At 40.9% G+C, this 7,174-nt stretch overlaps 1 pseudogene; it reads left to right on the top strand.

The window, feature by feature from the left end:
* Positions 1-7,174, top strand: part of LOC111976341 (sodium-dependent neutral amino acid transporter B(0)AT2-like) — a 22,263-nt pseudogene that overhangs the window by 13,646 nt on the left and 1,443 nt on the right.

Here is a 7,174-nt window from a genome sequence, read left to right as displayed (position 1 = left end):
CGTGGGACCTATATAGGTGTGTGTGTGTGTGTGTGTGTGTGTGTGTGTGGGTGTGTGTGGTGTGTGTGTGGTGTGTGTTGTGTGGTGTGTGTGTGTGTGTGGTGTGTGTGTGTTGTGTGTGTGTGTGTGTGTGTGTGTGGTGTGGTGTGTTGTGTGTGTGTGTGTGGTGTGTGTAAATGCTTTTCCAACAGTCTTGAAGGAGTTTCCAACATATGCTGAGCACTTGCTGGCTGTTTTTCTTTCACTCTGCGGTCCAACTCATCCCAAACCGTCTCATTGGGTTGAAGTCAGGTGATTGTGGAGGCCAGGTCATCTGATGCAACACTCCATCACTCTCCTTCTTGGTCAAATAGCCCCTTACACAGCCTGGAGGTGTGTTGCTCATTGTCCTGTCGAAAAAATAAAGTGATTGTCCAACTAAGCGCAAACCAGATGGGATGACGTATCGCAGCAGAATGCCTGTGTTAACCTGGCTGGTTAAGTGTGGCCTTGAATTCTAAAATACATCAGTGTCACGAGCTAGCACATCCCACCATCCTCCATGCTTCACGGTCGGAACCACCAATGTAGAGATCATCCGTTCAATTTACTCTGCGTCTCACAAAGACACGGTGGCTGGAACCAAATCTCAAATTTGGAATCATCAGAACAGGACAAGATTTTAACGTGGTCTGGTGTCCATTGGCTCGTGTTTCTTGGCCCAAGCAAGTTCTTCTTATTGATGTCTGTCTTTTTGGTGGTCCTTTAGTAGTGGTTTCTTTGCTCAAATTTGACCATGAAGGCCTGATTCACACAGTTGATGTTGAGATGGAATTGAGATTCCACCCTTTCCACCCATCCCTCTTTGCTTATTTGAGTTGTTCTTGCCATAATATGGCATGGTTTTTACCAAATAGGGCCATCTTCTTGTATACCAACCAATGGGTGCAAAGGGTGGAATCTCAGATTTACAATATTTTTGATTTAACACTTTTTTTGGTTACTTCATGATTACGTGTTATTTCATAGTTTTGATGTCTTCACTGTTACTCTACAATGTAGAAAATAGTAAAACTAAGAAAAACCCAAAAAAGGTATTTGTTTTTTTATTTTAAATACATTTTCAAACATTTCTAAACCTGTTTTCGCGTTTCCAGTGTGTGTGTGTGTATATGGATTGAGGAAATATTTTTATTTAATCCATTTAGAATAAGGCTTTAACGTACCAAATGTGGAAAAAAGTCAAGGGGTCTGAATACTTTCTGAATGCCCGTTTATTGGTACATTTATATGTGATCAATATATGAGCTACAGTTTTTATGACAATAGGGGATCATAAGATTCTGCCTTTTCCTCTCTGCTTTAGTTATTCTGTCTCCCTGTTTGTATGCCGTCCAAGTCTTGCTCTCAACCTGCCCATCCATTTACATTGCTGCACCAACTACATTACGTACTGTCTCCCCAACTTTGTATCTTCTTCATATTTGAATTTACTGATCTCTTCCTCAGGCCTCAGAGGTGACTCTGGACTACCTGACTGGGCCCTGACTGGTCCCTGACTGGGCCCTGGCTGTCCTGATCATTTTAGCCACATTGCCAGTCCCCTGAGAGAGAACTAGACACAACTCCTTAGGAAGTGGCACCGACACAAGGGGTGCATACACCAAGTGCAGCACCGTGGGTGCGCACACCCCGGTAGCCGCTCTATTGACGAACACCTGGAAAGGAACGGCATGCCACTGATTCTCCCTCCCCATTGGCTGGGAGAACCTCAGATCCTCCCACAGGGGAAGGAGTGGAGGATATAGAGGATTCACGCGACTTGTGAGGGGGAGGAAACAAGAGAAGACAGACTAAAATGAACGACTAAATAGGGAAATATGAGCTGCTAGTTTGCATGATGTCAGATTATAACATGGTGGGACCATGGAAGATGTGTATTGATTGAACAATTGATATTTTTAAGCTGAAATTATTTGTTTTAAGATTGTCTGCTTTCAGATTTCTCTATTTTTAAATGATTTGAAGCAGCCTTTTTGGGTTACATTTCCATTTTTTAACGCAGTAAAAGCAAAAGTGACCAACTTTTTCAAGTAGTTGTCATTAGTGGTTGTAAGTGAGGTAACTGTTGCTGAGACATTGCCTCAAATGTTTAATCTCATCGCCCAACCTCGGGTGTTTTTCCACACGGTTGCTTTTTAACATCTCCACACTTGGTTACATGGAGTAGAGAACTTTAAGGACCGGAATATTCCGTTCCACCACAGGTTGGTGGGTATTGTTCCTTTCACTGTATGTTTGTGTTTCAAAGTAAAAGTAGGAAAAGTTACACAGACCCGCCCTGTTACAATGTCCTCCAAATATGTGTTGAGGTAACTTGGTGAATGCGGGCGGCATGCGCGGGGAAAAAACAGAGGTGTGACTATCTGATATTTGCACACAGAAGTCGTCCACGCACTTGTCAATCAAGACGTTGATGGAAATATGTTACAATTGTTCATTTTGGTTTAGTTTTCTTGTTTTAGCATAATGTAAAAGAAGTCCGTGCCAATTTTCACATTGTGCCTTGGCGATGATACAGAGCCCAAGTGCATCTCTAACGTTACAGTGCCACCAGAATGTATCAATTGAACCAGTATATGACCTGTTGGGAAGTCCAACTAACAATTCCTCCTTTTGTTTATTTATTGAAGCAAATGGTTACAATGTAGCTTCTTTTACTCGAGCGTATTGACTTGATTTTGTTTGTTTCGTGGAATGTTTTGAATTGCCTCTGTACCATCAATGCCGTATTGTGTCCGCCATTAGAATATGTGCCATCAACTTTGACTTGCATTCCATTTGACTTTTAGATGGATTTGAATATTTTGAAAGAACAGTTAACACGAGATTCACGTTGTGTGTTTTAAGATGCACGTTTGTTTAAATAGTACCTAAGGAAAATGTAATATAATGCAAGTGCAACTTTTTAATATTTGTCTTTATTTTGTTTTCTTCCTTAGTGTATGTATTATATATTTCGAATTACAAAAAAAATGAATCTGGCTAGAATTATGGGAGACTCAGGGTGGCTTTAGCTTTTGGGGGCCCTAAGTGAAATTTGGTTGGGGGGGTGGAGAGAAATGTCCAGTTTTACAGCAAATTTCCTACAATTCTACACATTTGGTCATAGGGTGGAGACATTTTTGCAGTTTTAGAGCTCATTTCCTGGCAATTCCACACATTTTGCCATGACCTTGTGCCATGTGTTAATATGAGTGCGTGACCAAATCGAATGGGAGCCCCAATTGGGCACCTGGCACGTTGCTTTTGTATTCAACCTATGACTAGATAGCTGACTAATGTACGCAATCTAAAAAATTGTTAGCCAAAATAGGCTAATTGAGTGGACTGTCAGGGACTTGACATAACGGAGAAACTGCTGATGCACAACCAATTTTTAATTGCACTTGTGTATTCTACGTATTCTCTCTAACGTCAACAGTTAAAATTGAGACCCGACAATAAGCAGTCGCTTATTGGGCTAGAGCTGGCCGCTCGGTAGACTTGTCTGACTTGAGCTTGTATTTTGAAATGTTGTGTTGCCCTTACACTCCTATTTAATATTCAATTATGCTGAAGCAAATGCAATGTTTTGCTTCATGCTTTTAGTCAATGTCAGTTTTGTAAAACTGGTTTGGGTGCCATGATATGGGCATTTTTTGTAAGTATATTTCTTGTAGGTAAACTGCCTTTTCAGGGCAGAGTCAAGGGATCAAAAACGGTTCTCAAACTTTGATACTGATAACCTGTATGTAGCAAGTTTGTTTGTAAGTCATTCTGTGCTGCTATAAAAAACAATGAACATTTGCAAAACCCTGACAATTGTTTATTGCGAGGTGCTCAAGTTATGGAACATCGTGAGTGTATATTTTGTATGTGAGTGCATGCATGTGCAGTGGATTCGGAAAGTTATTCAGACCCCTTGACTTTTTTCAACAGTTTTGTACGGTAAGCAGACACTAGGCTGCTCGTCTCAACCATGGTTGATATACGACCATAAACAGTGCATTCGGAAAAAAATTCAGACCCTTGACTTTTTCCATATTTTTGTTACAGTCTTATTCTGTAATGGATTCTAGATTTCCCCCCCTCAATAATATACACACAATACCCAATAATGACAACAACAGGTTTAAATTTTTAATTTTTACAAAAATTAATAAGAAAAAAACACATTTACATCCAGTATTCAGACCTTTACTCAGTGCCAAAGCACCTTTGGCAGCAATTACAGGCTCTGTCTTTCTTGTTTGACGCTACAGAGTTTTGGCACCTGTCTTTGGGGAGTTTCTCCCCTTCTCTGCAGATCCTCTGAAGCTCTGTAGGTTGGGATGGGGAGCGTCGCTGCACAACTATTTTCAGGTCTATCCAAAGATGTTCGATCGGGCTCTGACTGCTGGGCCTCTCAAGGACTTCAGAGACTTGTGCCGAAGACACTCTTGGTTGTGTGCTTAGGGTTGTTGTCCTGTTGGAAGGTGAACCTTTGTCCCAGTCTGAGGTCCTGAAGCTCTCTGGAGCAGGTTTCATCAAGGATCTCTCTGTACTTTGCTCTGTTCATCTTTCCCTCGATCCTGACTAGTCCTCCAGTCCTGCTGCTGAAAAATATCCCCAACAGCATGATGCTCACCACCATGCTTCACCGATGGGTGCAGGTTTCTTCCAGACCGTGATGCTTGGCATTCAGGCAAAGAGTCAATGTTGGTTTCATCAGACCAAGAATCTTGTTTTTCATGGTTTGAAGTCCTTTAGGTGCCTTTTGGCAAACTCCAAGCGTGCTGTCGTACCTTTTACTGAGAGAGTGGCGTTACCGTCTGGCCACTCCATAATGGCCTTGTTGGTGGAGTGCTGCAGAGATGGTTGTCCTTCTGGAAGGTTCTCCCATCTCCACAGAGGAAACTCTGGAGCTCTGTCAGAGTGAACCATCAGGTGTTTTGATCACCTCCCTGAAAGGCCATCTCTCCGTTTGCTCGTTTGGCCGGGAGTAGCTTGGAAGAGTCGGTGGTTCCAAACTTCTTCCTTTTAAGAATGATGGAGGCACTGTGTTCTTGGGGAACCTTCAATGCTGCAGAAATATTTTGGTACCGTTCGCCCAGATCTTGCCTCACATCACACTTCTCGACTCTAACGTAATTCCTTGACCTAAATGGCTGGTTTTTGCTCTGACATGCACTGTCGACTTTGGGACGTTATATACACAGGGTGTGCCTTGTCAAATCAATTTGGATGTATCACAGGTGGAGGTCCAAGTTGTAGAAACATCACAAGGCATGATCAATGGAAACAGGATTGCACCTGATGGTTATACATTGTGAATACGTAGCAACATTTCCACAGAATGTCCGGAGATATTTTGGACACTCACCTAATCTGACCAAAGAACTCATCATAAACTTTACATAAAAATACTTGTTGTATGGCAAATGAAAGATACACTGGTTCTTAATGCAACCACTGTGTTAGATTTTTTTAAATAACTTTACCACAACATACAGCTTGGGTTATTGTGAGACAGTGCTCACCAACACGGCGGAGAATAGACATCAACATATTACACAGAAATACGATGTCATAAATAAATAAATATCATAAATGTTGTCTTACTTTTGCTGAGCTTCCATCAGAATGTTGTACAAGAAGTCCTATTTCCAGAATAAATCGTTGTTTGGTTTTAGAATGTCCATTTCTTCTGTCGAATTCGCGCCACAATGCTAGCCAAGGTTGCTAACATTCCCATCCTCTCTTGGCGCAAAGAACGGAAAACTCCAAAAGTCCCAATAAACGTTGAATAAACTGATAAAACTCGGTTGAAAAAACCTACTTTATGATGTTATTATCATATGTATCAAATAAAATCAGAGCCGGAGATATTCGCCGTGTATACCGAACGCTTTTCAGAAGACAATGTCGAGGTCCCTCGCGCGCCGTTGAAGACAAAGAAAATACCGGACCTGTCACTCCAAAAGCTCTTGTTCGTCCTCAGATCAAGCTAGACACCCCATTCCACCTTCCACTGCCTGTTGACATCTAGTGGAAGGCGTATGAAGTGCATGCATATCGATAAATAAAAGCCAGTTGAATAGACAGGCCCTGAAACAGAGCCTCATTTTCAGATTTTTCACTTCCTATATGGAAGTTTACTGCCAAATGAGTTCTGTTTTACTCACAGATATAATTCAAACAGTTTTAGAAACTTGAGAGTGTTTTCTATCCAATAGTAATAATAATATGCATATTGTATGATCTAGAATAGAGTACGAGGCCGTTCCATTTGGGCACAATTTTTTCCAAAGTGAAAACAGCGCCCCCGTATTGACAAGAAGATAATATGGACATGGTCTTTTACCAAATAGGGCCATCTTCTGTATACCAACCCTTGTCACAACAATTGATTGGCTCAAATGCATTATTTTAAAATGAACTTTTAACAAGGCACACCTGTTAATTGAAATGCATTCCAGGTGACTACCTCATGAAGCTGGTTGAGAGAATGCCAAGAGTGCGCGAAGCTGTCATCAAGGCAAAGGGTGGCTACTTTGAAGAATCTCAAATGTACAATATATTTTGATTTAACACTTTTTTGGTTACTACATGATTACGTGTTATTTCATAGTATTGGTGTCTTCACTGTTACTCTACAATGTAGAAAATAGTAAAACTAAAGAAAAACCCTTGAATGAGTAGGTGTCAACTTTTGACTGGAACTGTATGTAAATAAGGTATTTGTTTTTTATTTTAAATACATTTTCAAACATTTCTAAACCTGTTTTTGCGTTTTCAGTGTGTGTGTGTGTGTGTGTGTGTGTGTGTGTGTGTGTGTGTGTGTGTGTGTGTATAGATTGAGGAACTATTTTATTTAATCCATTTTAGAATAAGGCTTTAACGTAACCAATTGGAAAAAGTCAAGGGTGCTGAATACTTTCTGAATGCACCGTTTATTGGTAACATTTATTAATGTGATCAATATATGAGCTACAGTTTTTATGACAAATAGGGAAATCATAAGATTCTGCCTTTTCCTCTCGCTTAGTTATTCTGTCCTCCCTGTTTGTATGCCTGTCCAAGTTCTTGCTCTCAACCTGCCCATCCATTTCATTGTCTGCACCAACTACACGCGATCTACCTACTGCTCTCACACACTTTGGATAAATCAATA

The sequence above is a fragment of the Salvelinus sp. IW2-2015 genome, linkage group LG17, assembly GCF_002910315.2.
Source record: "Salvelinus sp. IW2-2015 linkage group LG17, ASM291031v2, whole genome shotgun sequence".
Classification (NCBI taxonomy): Eukaryota; Metazoa; Chordata; class Actinopteri; order Salmoniformes; family Salmonidae; genus Salvelinus; species Salvelinus sp. IW2-2015.
Note: the sequence above shows the minus strand (reverse complement) of the source record. Positions and strands in the feature narration are given on the sequence as shown.